The sequence below is a fragment of the Amblyomma maculatum genome, chromosome 6 (assembly GCF_055883805.1).
Source record: "Amblyomma maculatum isolate TAMU_Amacu chromosome 6, ASM5588380v1, whole genome shotgun sequence".
In the NCBI taxonomy this organism is placed as follows: Eukaryota; Metazoa; Arthropoda; class Arachnida; order Ixodida; family Ixodidae; genus Amblyomma; species Amblyomma maculatum.
In genome coordinates this window covers 105,985,565-106,000,578 of record NC_139349.1, presented here as the reverse complement: position 1 = coordinate 106,000,578, position 15,014 = coordinate 105,985,565, and the positions used below count along the sequence as shown (strand labels likewise).

At 47.8% G+C, this 15,014-nt stretch overlaps 1 pseudogene; it reads right to left on the bottom strand.

The window, feature by feature from the left end:
- Nucleotides 1–5,376: 5,376 nt before the first annotated feature.
- On the bottom strand, nucleotides 5,377–7,656 carry LOC146186503 (cullin-3 pseudogene; annotated as a pseudogene).
- Between the last annotated feature and the right edge of the window lie 7,358 nt (nucleotides 7,657–15,014).

The following is a 15,014-nucleotide window of genomic DNA, read 5'->3' as shown; positions in this document are numbered from 1 at the left end:
GGGAGAGTAGTAGGGAAAAAAAAAAAGGTGCACGAGAGAGGTAGAGAGCCTCTACGTTGTCTGTTGAGCACCTTCTGTAGCTGCATTGCTGGACTAGGCTGCAATGCAAGAAGCCTCGGGTGTCCGACAAGTCAGAGGCGCGCGGCGTTGGAACGAGCCGAATCCCTCCTAGCGGCGTGCATACCGACGCCGACGCTTCACCTCTTCCACACGTCCTCTGCAGAATGTGGTGGCCTGGATTATCATGTAATAATAATAATAATAATAATAATTAGTTCACAGGAACGAGAGGCGTAGTATATGTCACACTTCTTCCGTGGATACCTCAACCGTGCCGTAAGGGAAGGGAAGAAGGTGGGCATGAGAGTGGAAAGAAAGAAAGGGGTCCCATAGTGGAGGGCTCCGGAGCGTTTGTGGAGGCCTCCGGAAATTGTGATCTCTTTTACCTGCAGCTCCCAAAGTCATTCATTTCATCGTGCCGAGAGCCGAGAGACGCAGCAGTGGAGAGCTTCGGGAATTTCGACCACTTGAGGTTCTTTAACCTGTATGACCGCATGACTAGGCTGGAGATAAGGGGGATGTAACTGCTTCGATGGCGCTTGGCTGCTCGATCTCACCGCTGTTGAACGGCACGGCTGAGGTGCGATCCGATTCTCGTGCGTCAACACTACGGCGCAAGCGTCAGGACGATATGTAGCCATGCTTAATGAAGCTGATTACGCTCGGATAAGATGGTTTACCGGAATATACCTCCGCAGCTTTTTTTAATTATTACTGTAAGATCAACATGCATTTCAAATGTACGTGTCTGCAGGATGATCGAATTCGGCCTGTCGTCTTCGCAACCTCTGAGATGCAGCCATCCACGAGATGTCTCGCCCATATCATCCATGAGGAGAGGACTGCTGTCGTTAAATTGCCGAGAGCTGTCGCAATTCGTTGGCACCAGTTAAGAGGCAGCGGAGGATATCAAACAAAGCAAGCGCCACAGCTCCAGCGTAGTTGTTGTTGTTAAGAACTTCATTTTTCACAGATGTAGGAGGCCCCCGGCCCGCAGGCCTATGGGACAGAGGCCGGGGCCTCCGCGACTAAAGACAGGCGAAGCGATAGTGTTTCTTCTCGGCTTCAGCCGCCAGGCGGATAGCTTGCTGCAAGTTGGCGGGATATTCGCTCCGCAGTAGCACTTCCCAGGCTTCTCTACTACTTATGTTTTCCTTGGCGCCAGGAGAATTAAGGCATTGCCAGATTATGTGATCCAAAGTACCCCTTTGTCCGCAAGTTTCGCGTTTATCGTCCGCCTTTTCCTGCCCTTGCGTATGGAAAAACGAGACGGGACTTGAAAAATTCCCAGCTTGCAGGCGCCGCCAAGCGACGACCTTAGTGACAGCACAACAGCTATCTGGAACTTTGGAAAAGGAGGGTCTCGAAAAACGCAGCAAAAAAATCTAGAGAAAGGAAAACTAGAAAGAAGGATTCTAATTATTTGGACCGCCGCGCACGAATCCGTCCCCGGCAATGAGGCGGCGCACGATCTAGCCCGAGCTCTCTACTTCCGGGCCGCCGTAGAGCCGCCTGATTACGATGGGATGGACGAGAGGCTGCAAACATAGGCGGAAATCTTAGAACACTACAGACTGAGCAGAAGGTCCCTGCCATCACCGGACCGAACGGAAAGGAAAGTCGGGGGCTCCAGAGTAGCCGCTGCCTGAGTGACGTCATAGCTGTTCCATGGTTTCTCCTCGGTACAAGGACAAACATGCCCACACGCCTCAAAAGCGCAGGAGCTATGGAGGAGAATAAGAAAAAGCTTTCGTTTTTAAAAACCTTCGTGGTCGGCGTGTTCCACGCCCGCTTCACACGCGGAAGGTTGGATTCAAACACCCGAAGCCGACTAAGTTACTTCATTGAATTACGTCAAATTTTATATTTTCTGAAATTCCCCCGTAATAGGAACCTCGTCAATTTTGGCTTTCCTTGAACATTTCCCCAATTCGCAAGCTTTGAAACTTCCGGTATTTTTTCCGACTCAAGCAGGAAGACGGCGACTCCGCGTTTTCAGGACGAGTTCCTTGCGTAAAACTGCCATATGCTGTGTTTCTAAAAATTAGTGCGAGCCAATTGTGAAATGTTCTGTTATGTATACGGAATACGCCAAACTCCACTTCTCCTTGTCGTGCCATCTTTGCGGAGTCGCCTCATCAGCATTCATGCATGCATGCTGGATGGATGGACAGACGGACGGACGGATGGATGACGTATGAAGGATCGATGTACGGACGAACGGACGGACGGGCGGGCGGATGGATGGTTAGATGGTTGGACGGATGGACTGATAGACGGGCGGACGGATGGACGGACGGATGGACGGACGGATGGACGGACGGACAGATGGATAATGAAGAGATGAATGTATAGACGGACGTCGGATGGATGAATTGATAGATCGATGGTTGTGTGGGTGAGTAGATAGGTAGGTGGGTGGGTGGGTGGGATAGATGGATGTTAGGAGCGTCCCCTTTGAAACGGGATGGTGATATCGCCATGCTCAACCTTTCTTTTTATGCTTTTAACTTAGCTAACCCTTCAATTTTAACGCCTGTACTTTTAAGGCGAAAGCCTTTAAGCTCTCATCGTTGTCAGCGAGAGCTGTCGGCAGAGGCTGTCGACAGAGGGTGACACGCTTTCGAGAGAGGGAGTTAAACATTACGAGACACTTTGGCGACTAAAGTGGTGAAAGGCAAAAGTATGAGTGCCGCATTCTGCTACGCATTTGCTGCGAATGTGGCGGTGAATGATGCTTCGAGTAAAAGAGGGTGACTACTCTTTCACATTCCTCCCTTCCTTTACGGCGTGGTACATGTGTACGCGGAGAATCGTGACAGATACGCAGCCTTTTCTATCCTGTAAACCAATTTCAAACGTCGCTGATGCCTGCTGTGTTAACGCCTCCTAGACATCTGGGTCTGCTTTTGTTGTGTGGTGCGGCGTTCGAGGAAGCTGCAAATGAAAGGGCGCACGGACGCCTCGATCGGACGCCTGGTGGGGTCAGCTTCGTAAATGCATGAATGCAGTTCTGAATTAAGAGTGACGGAGAAGCCGTCAAGCTATGAGGCGACTACCATGTGTCCCTAAACCCCTGTATAGCCGTAGCTCATTACCCGCTACCGTTGCCGAAAGATATGTTTGCGTCATTGGCAGGGGGGGGCTTGTTTCAGGGTACTGGATTTATCGAAGACCTACTTGTAACTTGAAATGAATAGCCATTCGCAAGAGTTGCTAACGATAAACACACACCTCGGCCTTTTTCGCTTCACGCGTTTACCGTTTGGTGTAGCGAGCGCCCCTGCCATTTTCCAATCGGTAATGGATCGGATATTGGTTGGCTTGGATGGCCCAGTATGTTATCTCGATGATGTTCTCATAACAGGAAAGACTGAACACGAGTGTCTGAGACGTACTGAACTGGTGCTACAAACTACCGAAGCGTGGTACACGTGCAACGCAATTAACTTGATTTTACTATTGAACCATTGTAGCGCACTTAACAGTATGTTTGATTCCAGGAGAAGATTGTGGGATTTGGAAACCCCGGCTGATAGAGCGCCTGTTGGGGGCATGTCCGGATTCACAAACTACACTTTCCACGTGTTAGCTCTTTGCCAGAAAATGTACAATATTTCTGGGCATACGCAGAATTGTACGGTCCTTATTTAGCGTCAATGCCACAGTTGCCAGATTTGGACAATCCTCTACACATTGAGATCGTTATGTACTTCGCAACTTTTTTAGGTGAGCCTACAGCTTGATTGCTCTTTGGCCAGTGTGATCTAGGTAGCACTGCATCTCCACATTGCGGTGAGCGGGCAACGCTCTACCCCATGGTTTGGGCGTGCCAAGTTACCCTTTCTCTAAGCCCTCTCCCCCACCCCTGCATGCAAGATTGGGAGGCCGCCCTGCAGGACTCCTGCCTGGAGCGCCAGCAATGGCTGGCTCGCCGCGCTGTTACTGCATCCACGGCCAACGGGACCCTGGACTGGGTGCCCCCCCCCTCCCCCAGCCCTCGATGACTAAATAAATACAGATGTTTTGTCCTCCTCTACATCAAAGATGTTGCGAACGTCTTGCAAGGCAAAAGTGAAAGAAAATGTTTATAGGTTCCCGAAATCGACATTAAAAATATGGCCAGAGATACTGAAACACGGTGGTGAGCACCGAGGCTTACGCGTTTGACTTCATCGCAGACCACGTGGTGCATGAAGTTGCTGTGGCGAATTCGGTATTTCTAAAACAGATGTGGAAAAATAATAAAAAATTCTGGAGGGCACTTAAGCCTCCTTACATGCGGCCATGCGAAAGCATTTCTCTATTGGGCATGCAGCTGCGCTAGCACTATAACTATGGCAAAGCCTGGCGTGTTCAAACATGCCTGGGCATGCAGTGGCGCCATCTGCACTGAACACTTGTGACGTCAGCTACTAACATACTTATTATGACTACGACTAACCACGACTTATTAACCATTGCTATGATTTACTATATAACTATGACTGTGACAAATTACCCGTCACTATGACTAATCAACTTATAATTATCATGATTGACTTATCGGTGTTTGATTTACTTATTATCTATTTCTAGAAAATTTTCTCTTCAACACAAAAGTTGAGGCAAGAATTGCTTTAACATTGAAAATAGCGCAACGCGGGAGAGAAATAATTACGTGCTTGGGCAGTCGAGTGAACGCGTCCGAGTATCAGGGCTTGCAGTGATGGAAAAGCTGGATGGAAGAGTGCTTACAAACAAAAGGGCACGAAATTTTAGCGGCACGAAACTTTAGCGTTGCTATAGTATTCTAGGCACTGTAGCGTTGCACTGTATAGACAGAAACTAGTCAATATGCAAGTACACACAGTTAGAGATGTTGAAGAGCTATCAAACAAAAATATAAAACCAAAATCTATCAAAAATGGTGAGCAGGAGATAAACTAGTTCATTAAAGGAAACAATGAGCCCCGATGAAGTCAAGATCACGAAAGTAAGGCATGGTTGCTAATTCAACGCCTGTGACGCGCCCAGGAACCATTAGCTAGAAAACACTATGGGCAAATTTAGAGTTTTGCAGAAAGAGCAACATTCCCCTTATGTAATTTTAGCCAAGAAAGCTCCACGAATGCATGGTAGAAGTTGCCCCTCGCCTCTCGATCTCTAAATGCCATCTTGGAAAAATCGCTGTTTTGAGACTTGTGCACCCTAAGAGTTTCAGCCAGCGGCTAGAAAAAAATGGAGAAGGCGGCACTGAATGTACGTTTCGTTTCGTTTATTTTAGAATTTCGTTGCTAGGGGCACAGAGGCCCATTTCTGGAAGCACCACCTCATTCATGGCACGTAGTTGTACACATTGTCGTTATAGCGATCCCGCTCCAAAAAGTCGCGGTCTATGAGCACATCGATTCTTTTCTTGATAACCTCGTCGTCAGGGATGAACCTCTCGCTCAGCAAATCGGTAACCTTGGCGACGATCTCACTATGTGATAGCTTCCGTTCTGACTTCATAACCCGCACAATGGCAGCCTCGATCACAAACCGCCGATCTTCGTTCACATTGCGCGCAACATTCTCGTATCTTTTAGAGCCGCCCCATATCTTGGCGGTGGTCTTACGGATCTTCACCCTGTTCAGATGGGAGGTGAAAGATTCGTTTACTGTAAACACGTGACCTGACTCGAAACCGACCGTCGGAGGTTCCTTGACGAGGATCGGTTCGGAGGCCTCGCCTACTATTAACGACTGCAGAGCTCGCATTAAGTTGGTCTCGGGAATGCACGTCTCGGAGGCAATGTCCTCGTACGTGATCTTTTCACGGCTGTTGAACAGCATCAGCACGCACATCTGGTAGGTCGTCACCAAGATGACGTATGTGCGTGGACCGCTGAGCTGAACGGAGAGCGCCGATGAAATAGATGGCTCTGCTGGTGGGTAGAACACCGCTTTCATGTCCACCCAGCCCTTCTGAGGCTGTAGGTCCAGCTTTCGACCGCCGTGTTTGGCTAGGTAGAACCGCCGGAACGTCTCAAAAGCATCACGGGGGGCAGCGGGTATGTTGCACTGCTGCGTAGCCTCAGGGAAAGGCCAGAAGCCCGTCGTGAGCACGCGTACAGTCAAGTCCACTCCGTGCAGTTCCATTCTACATGAGGCGATGGCGCTTCTGAACTCCTCTGTCAATTTCTTGGATATGGACATGTCATTCATCATGGTCTCAAACTTCGAGACGAACATGGCACCACACGCTACCTTGAGCTTGAAGACCATGGCTCTCTCTGCATCAATCGACACTATCTTGTTGTGCAGTAGGCGTTTACATAAATACTGCTTGTAGAAACGCTCGAAAAGGTCTTTATCATGCAGGAAGCGGGCGAATATGACAGTTTTGTCTAAGAGCTGCTTAAACTCTTGTTCCGGCATTTCTTTTGTCCCCTTCCTCAGCGCGGCGTCTGCAAACGCGGCCACATGCTCCGGCGCTTTGGTGGTTAGGTTGAGGATGTACTCAAAGTCAGCGTTTATAATGTGCCTGACGAAGTGTTTGTCGCTGAAACAGCTGTTCAGAATGCGCTCGAAGTGATCTTTTAGCTCCATCAGCTCTTTAACCACGTACAGCGAGTCTACTTTATCACCGTCCTCCGCCATGAGCGGTCGGCCCAGCTCGCGCAGGTACTTGCTCACACACTGTGCTACTGTTTTGCGGCCGTTCTCTGCGCGGCTTAGTAGCTGAAACAAGCGAGCGAGATCACCCACCCTTTCGTTCTTCAACATGGCCACAACGCCTGAGTCTTCCTTCTCCGCTATGGCGCACACGTGGTTGGCAACCAACTTCTGGTACACTACTTCCTGAATGAGGGGTTCAGTACTAGGTTCCAGTAAAAGCTTTACCCTTTCAGACTCTTCGCCCATGAGCCGCTCCGTCATGTCGATATAGTCGATCACGCTCTTTTCTAACAGCTTTTGGCTTTCAACATCGTAGAATTTTTCTGCATCGGCCAAAAAAGGACGCTCAAAGTCTTCCTCGTAAACTGATCTCGAATTAACGCTCAGTTCACTCAACATCTTGCAGGCGTTCTTGATTAACATCCTGTCGACCATCTCACCCTCGCGATGTCGGCTCATCGTTTGCAGGAGCATCTCTTGCAGCTTGTCCCGTATGTCTGCGTGTCGCGCAACCTCGTCTCGGAAAAGAAGCAGCCTGAGGTTTTTAACGCTGCACAATTTGTTCTGTGGCAGGTATCGCTGCTCCAAATATAAAGCGATGTCCTTGATCTGTCGCATTCTTGACTGATGGTCGTTCCAGGCTTGATTTAGAGTACGCAGGAAGTCGTCGTGGGCGGAGGCCAAGACGGCTGGTCGGACTTTGTTTACCAGGTAGTCAGTCACGGCTTCACGCAGTCCGGTGTGCAGCAGCCTTCCTTGTCCCCCGGCCACCATGACGTGGGCTATTCGGTAGAGGTCGGAGAAGCTCTGGCCGCTGTCGCACTTATCCAGGATGTCCTGGATGGCCCTCCGCAGGGGCGGCCAGAGGTTCTCGCCGCCGCCTTCGCCCATGACATGCGGAGGCTCTCCAAGTAGCCAGACCTTGGCGTCCTTTTTCGCAATGAGCGAGGCCATGGCGTCCGCCCCTAATGCGCGTAACTCTCCGCTCGAGACAACCGTGACAAACCGCATATCTTCGTTCTCTTCCAGTTTGCTGTTCTTCATGCGTGTACTGGTAAACGGTAAATTCCGGGCGCTTTTTCTTCCTTTTTCAAAGCTTTCATTGGCGTCTCTGTGAAAAGGGGGATGAATTTAAGAGTGCAAAAAAGTGGTAGTACATATAAGTAGTGTCAAATACTCGGTCACTGCTTGTCCTCACTTCGAAATCAAATTACTTTTAGAAAGTCTTGAATTTCAGCTTATAGTGAGCAAGTTTTAACGCATGAAGCCACTTTGGAAACTTATTTAAAAAATGATAATTTTTCATGAGATTACTCAATCATTTCTGATAATTGGCAAAAAAACTGCGCTTCTAAAGACACTGCCTAACTTGTAATCTCCTGTGCATTTTCCAAAAGCGAAACTAACAGTTTGTTTTTGGTCATTTTATTCTTATTTCAGTCCTAATTATAAGATCTGTTTCTTATGTATTTTTGTTTGCATTTAACCACAGTAACGCTCGCAAGAAGGACATTTGACATTTCGACTTTTCTTGTCATTCTCGAACTCATTTTTCTACCATTTCGTCTCAAGCGAACATTCGTAAGTTTTCAGCCAAATGCATTCTCAATAAAACAATTTGCACACTTATTATTCATATATCAGACTGTGTAAAGTAACGCGAGAAATAAAATCATGCGAAAATTGTTATTGTTGCAGTTGTCTCAAAAAACATTCCTTATCGAAAACATTTGTTTTTGGCAATTATGTCATTAAGAGACAAGTGATGATATCGTAATTGATTTTGTTCATTTCACAGCTGAGGTATATATGTATGTCGATGATATCGAAATTACTTTGATTCATAAACACAATTGTGATGATATTGTAGCTGAAAATCTGCTTTGGACCGCTCTTTGGAGGAGAAGAACCTCGGCTGCTTTTCCCTGCTTCTTGTGGAAGTGACGGCTTGTTTTATTTATTTATTTATTTATTTATTTATTTATTTATTTATTTATTTATTTATTTATTTATTTATTTATTTATTTATTTATTTATTTATTTATTTATTTACAAGGGCCATCCAGCTGTACGAATTTGTGGCCCCATCTAGTGCTGCCGCGATTACCGAACTGGATACTGAGTTACTACTAAAGCATGGCGTCTGCGTTGCACGCAGTACCGTCCATCTGCACAACGGCCTACCGGATGTGCTCCTCACAAATTGCGGAAACAAACGGCAATGCATCGCTAAAGCCGCAGTTGCGTATATTTTGAACAAATCGCCGAAACTTCCGACTGCCTCGTAAACACTGCCTCACACCTCAGAGCGATGCATCCGCCTGCTGAACGTCAATATTCTCCCTATATGTCAATACTCTACCACGGGTCGTGAAGGATAGACTTCTCGTCCTGCTGTCTAGAATACAAGAATTTTTCTCGTTCACCACCGCAGTCAAGCAGATGCCCCTAACGAAGCACCGCATAATAACCGACGAACGAATCCGACGAGCATGACAGAACACGTACAGAGTATCACCGCTGTAAATCGAAGTCATAGCTCAACAAGTGAACGAAACACTGAATGACGGTTTTTTACAGGCGTCGATGAGTCCCTGAGCTTAAATTTTCTTCTCGTTAAAATGAAGACGACAGTTTAAGGTTTTGTATTGATTATCGGAGCTTCAACCAGTACACGAAAAAGACGTCTACCCGTTACCACGCGTTGATGAGCCCCTGAACCGGCTACGTCACGCCCGCAACGTCTTCGTTCGGTTTAAAAAGTGGCTATTGGCAAATCGAAGTCGAAAAGATAGCGTCTGTTATGCCCCACGGATTTCATGAATTCAAGGCAACGTTGATTCAAGGTCCTGCCTTTCTAACTGTGCTCCATCCCAACTACATTTCAGTGAATGATGGACGCAGTCTAATCCGGTCTTAAATGGCAAACATGTTTTGTCTATCGGAACGACATTTGTCGCAAAAAAGAAGGGGCGAATATCTTGTTGTGGGTTTGCCCGGCACTACAGCCAACAAGAATTCGGCACCTGGGAGCAGGACGTCTCCCGCCAAACAATCCATCCTTATATATACAGCCTGGACGCACGGGTCTCATCACCACACCCTTCTCGATTCATTCGATCGGCTACTCCTTTCTCATTTATTTACCACATAAATGAGAAAAGATTGGCCGATCGAATGAACAACCTTGCATAAATCCATATCCGTTTTTTCTTTTCAATAAATATTTATCATCCTCATCATCATCTCATTTATTTAACAACCCCAGTTTTCTTTTTCTTAACTGCGTAACCCGCCACGGTGGTGCAGTGGTAAGACGCCCGTGTACTGTGCCGGAGTACCCGGGTTCGAACCCGACCATGGCGGCTGCGTTTCGATGGAGGCGGAAGCTTTGGACTGGATCCAAGGGATGTAGGTTCGATTTCCGCTGGAGAGAAGGTTTATTAATTTATTTTTTACTCTCGCTCTCCAAAGCGTGACACCTCTGCTGATAACCTTCTGTCGACAACGATGCGGCATTAAGGGCTTTCACCTCAATAAGGGACTTGCCAAACGGTTTGGTTTATGTAGTTAACCGTCCCAAAGCGACTCAGACTATGAGAGACGCAGTAGTGGAGGGCCCTAGCAATTTCGATCACCTAATGTTATTTTACTTGCACTGATATTGTACAGGCCCTGCCGCGGTGGCGCAGTGGTTAAGATGCCCGACTAGTGTGCCGGAGTGCCCGGGTTCGAACTCCACTGTCGGCGGCTGCGTTTCGATGGAGGCGAAATGAAAATGCGTCCGTGTACTGAGCGATGTAAGTGCACGTTAAAGATCCCAGGTGGTCGAAATTACCCCGGAGCCCTCCACTATGGCACTTCTTTCTGTCTTTCCGCTTTCACTTAACAACTATAGAATTGCTGGTACTTATGCACTCTCAGCCCCGCCGTTTTTGTTGTTTTTATGCACTCTCAAACACACGGCGTTATATAACTAGGCTTCGTTTCGAAAAGTGTGAAAGAAAAAAAAAAACGACCTCGCAAATGCGAACAAAAAGATTTATTCCCACCCCCTACCCCGGTACCTCTGAGCCAACAGCGGTGTATTTTTTTTTACGTTTTAAGTGTTATTATTTTTTTGGCATTTTACAAACACAATTATGCATCTTTTTTTTAGTTTTCAGTTTTATTCCGCATGTATATATAAGAGCCCTGGGGAGGCACAAACAGAACCAACAGAACAAACACAATAAACACTATATAACACTTAAATACGCAAACGCAATCAACTATTTACATATGTGAACAAACATGCTACGATGAACTATGTACAGATGCACTATGTACAGAGGGACGAACGGAGTTTCGAGTCATATCACAGCTGCAACCACTGGCGCCGTATATATACACAGTATATATAGCGTCACCGGCGCCATTATCCGTACATACACAGAGTGTACATACATTACAAATGGGGATGAAATACACAAGCATGTTACAAACACTAGAGCACAATAACGAGACATATACAATACTATATACATATATACAGGTATATATACATGCGTACACCGCTACTGGCTCAGAGGTACACCCACCCCACCCCTATGGCGCGAACGCCAACATGGGTCGCCATCACCGGCGGCCCATGTGTGATCCACCGTTTCAGATGCACGCTTGCGTCACAGCCTGCCACAAGCGTGCACTGCTGGCCTCCGAGCGCTTTACGCACCCGGCCGTGGATCGGGCCGATTGTGTAAGTGCTTGTTTGTGCATATATGTCTGCCAACTTCTTCGAACAATAAAAGAGGTTCGCGCAAGGAGCCACAATCACAAGCCGGCGGCTAATCAAAGATCGGCCATGTCACCTGCCAAGGCTATGTCCGAAAGACGGCACTCATTTTCGCGTCCACAGTTCCTTCTAATGCGAGCGTCTTAATAACTTCCTTGTATAAAATTGCACACCTGTTATGTAGATATTAGGTAAAGCGCAGTGCACTTTTACGCCTCGCCTTTTTTCGGTTCACATGACTGGCCGGAGATGGGTGGCAGAAGCCTCCTCTTTATGACGATAACTTCAGATAATACCGGGAAGAAAAATAAAGCCAACTTTCTTCAATGATTCGACACAAGCACTGATCTCACGTGCATACCGTACAATTTGGAAACAAATAAGACCACCTAGGTATATATGCGAGGGCGAAAGAACACTCGCGCAGTGACGCCCGATTCCCACGCTTCCTCTTGTGGTGCGCGCCACGCTGCGACTGGCAGTGTGATGCCCTCTGTACATAACTACTCTTTCTGCTTCTTTGACAGCGCGCTTTCCACTGCTTCTTCCTGAAAACGCACGCTGCGCTACGTCGCGAAGTGTAGTGAGGTAACTGATGCATACAATTGGACGCATATTTTGTAATAGAAGCCGATATAGCTAAGTAAGCATATTATTGTCACCAACGCACAATCACTGGTGAAAGAAGACCCGGCTCGGCTAACCAAATCGCGGCGATCGAGCTCCCAGAGAAGAGAAGCGCGTGTCAGTCACATGAGCTCGACCACATGGCGATGGGAGCATCATCCATAATGCGACGCATTGCTATGACGTATTTCAAGCCTGGAAGTGATGGCAAAACAGTCTTGATAAGAGTCAAGAATAGCTTGAAGGCGGCGTATATTGTCAAGAGGTAAGTCAGGGTTCATGTCAGTTTTAACTATAAGATCAATATTCTCAGTAGGGCTATTGTTGAACACTGCATAGTATAGCACGGTGGGTGGCGCGGTGGGTGGCGGGCTCACTGACTCATCAAAAATAAGCAACGGCGGGACCTTGCTGTAAATGGCTGTATTCGAAACCGAAGTTCATTAAGAGAAGTTCAATTCGCTTGTTAGTCAAGGCAAAGAACCCCCGAGCGATCTCTCGCTCAACAAAAACTTAGTATTCGTTTCTGCGATGCCTTGAACAGCCGGAGGGCTGTCGCACGGCACTGTAACAAACAAGCTGATGCGTGCAAGTATGTTGACGTGGAATATCGCACGCTTGAAAACGGGCTGTCTGGTGCGCAGACGTCGGAAATGGCGCGACGGGTGGACAAAGACATCATGAGGTCACGGAAACCAATGATTGCGCCATTTTCCCGAAGAAAATTAAACACGAGGGTCAGGTTCTAGCAGCACTCTGCCATCATAGTGAAGCTTTGGATCATTGCTCAGATTTCAGTTCATCAAAGTGAACCCCATTACGCATGACAGTCGCTTAAGTTGAGAAGTAACGTCCTTGCCTGTACGTCCACGAACATACTTCTTTAGAGATCTAGAGAGGCGCTCTAGAAAACATGTCATACTGTGTAGAAGGAAATGTGATGGTTCCTAGCTTTTATTTTTATGTGGCTGCCATATTGAGCACAAGAAACGAGCGTGAAACAGTACATTCTGTAAAATTGCAGTTTATTATCTCTTCAGAGGAACACTTGAGCTCTTTAAACAAGCCTCGATACTCACGTCAGTACGTTGCAGCTTGAATTCGATAACACTTAGTCGAGGTGTGCTCTAGGGCGGGCAGATAGACGAATATTTCCATTCCGGCTTCCATTCGCCGGCAGTAAATGTACCGACTGGCTTGTCTGTAAAGCTAACCGCTTTCAGTGATTTTTGTTAGCCTGGCTCATACACTTTATTATTTCTTTTTTTTGTAAGCGGAAGCTTCCTTCACACTACGCACATTTTCGAGCCGTCTACATCACGGTCGGCCCTGATGAAGCAGGGGCAGGGAGGTCACCGCCGCTTGCGGCGTGGGCTAGCCTACCACTGAATTTTTATCTGTTATAGGCCGTCATTGCACCCACCACCGCTTCGGTGGTGGCGGACGACGGCTGTTGTTGCGTCGCGCGTCTTCTCTCGCTCTTCTTTTTTTTCTTTCTTGTCTATTTTCTATTCTGTTGTGGTTGTTATTGTGGCTGTAGGAAGAATGAAAACAAAATGCACGGGCCTGCTACTGGCTCTGTAGCTGAGTCACCTCCGCTGCCTCGAGCGGACAGAAGAGACAATAGAGAAGAAAGAAAAGGAAGAGGGAGAGAAAGACGCGCGCCGCAACAGCCGTCGTCCACTACCGAAGCGGTGGCGCGTGCAATGACGGCCTGCTATAAATAAAATTCGGTGGCTGATTAGCCACCGCCGCAAGCGGCGGCAACCTACCTGTCCCAGCCCCACCAGGGCCAGGATCAGCCACCCTCATCCGAGGACGCACGTGGGTGCAACGTCTCTGCGCTTTAGTAGGCGTGAAGCAATCCCTAAATAAAGAAAAAAGATCACAGACGGTTACCGTCATTTTCTTTTTTTTTAATTTCCTTGCTTTCATAAGCAAGCTTCTGCACCTACACAGTTTGTTTTCTTTTTTTTTCATTTTCTCTTCCCAAGAGTTCGCCTAAAAGCCCTGTGTCCCTTTTAGAAATCACTGCTTTCATAAATTTAACTAGTAATGTTCGAAAGAAAAGATGATACAGTATATAAACTACTCAGATTGCCTTAGCATAGTAAACTGCGTTCTATGCGGTTACGTCTTCAGTACTGTTAATGCGGACGCGGTGTTTCGCGCAGTGCCTGAAAATATCGTCTCAGTTTATCTTTCGTCGATATACTCAGCAAAGGATCTTAGCAAGGAGGATCGCACCTAGTGCATCCTTCCTTCCATCTGACAAGGCAGGTTCAGAACACAGTGGCGGGTGTCCCTGCGTGTTTCACGTTAGGGGCGTACCGTGGTTCTGTCACCATGGCGCCTTCAACGCCGTGGAATCCTTCGAAGAGTCTGGTCTTCGACATAGTCGTCCCTGCAGGGACCAGTCCCGAGACCGTCGTCGACGCGGCGGCCTCGATAGTGGGTTTACCCAAAGTTTACTGCGTCCAGCATATGGGCGCCCAGCGAGCGTGTACCAATCGTCCTTGTTGGGCTTCAAGTTACCACCGTGGCCTGCCTTTTCCTGCCGTCTTACATTTCAAATGAAGCGCTCGTCCAAGTCCTGAACCAGCATGGTAAAGTCCTGTCCGTCACTGTGGGTCAGATGAGCTGTGGGCCAGATGAACCGTACAGCAACTGGGACACGGTATGTGCGGATGGAGATGTCTGCGTTGTCACCAGTACCCAACTATCTACGCGTCGCTGGGCATCGCGTAACCTTTGACTATAAAGGTATGCAGCGTGTTTGCCGGCGATGTGGCTCCTCGGATCACTTTCGGGCGCAGTGTTCAGCGCCTTTTTGTGGACGCTGTGGTATCCACGGTCATCAAGGTGAAGGCCGCACTCTGCCCTGCCGACGCTGCAGTATGACCACCCACGG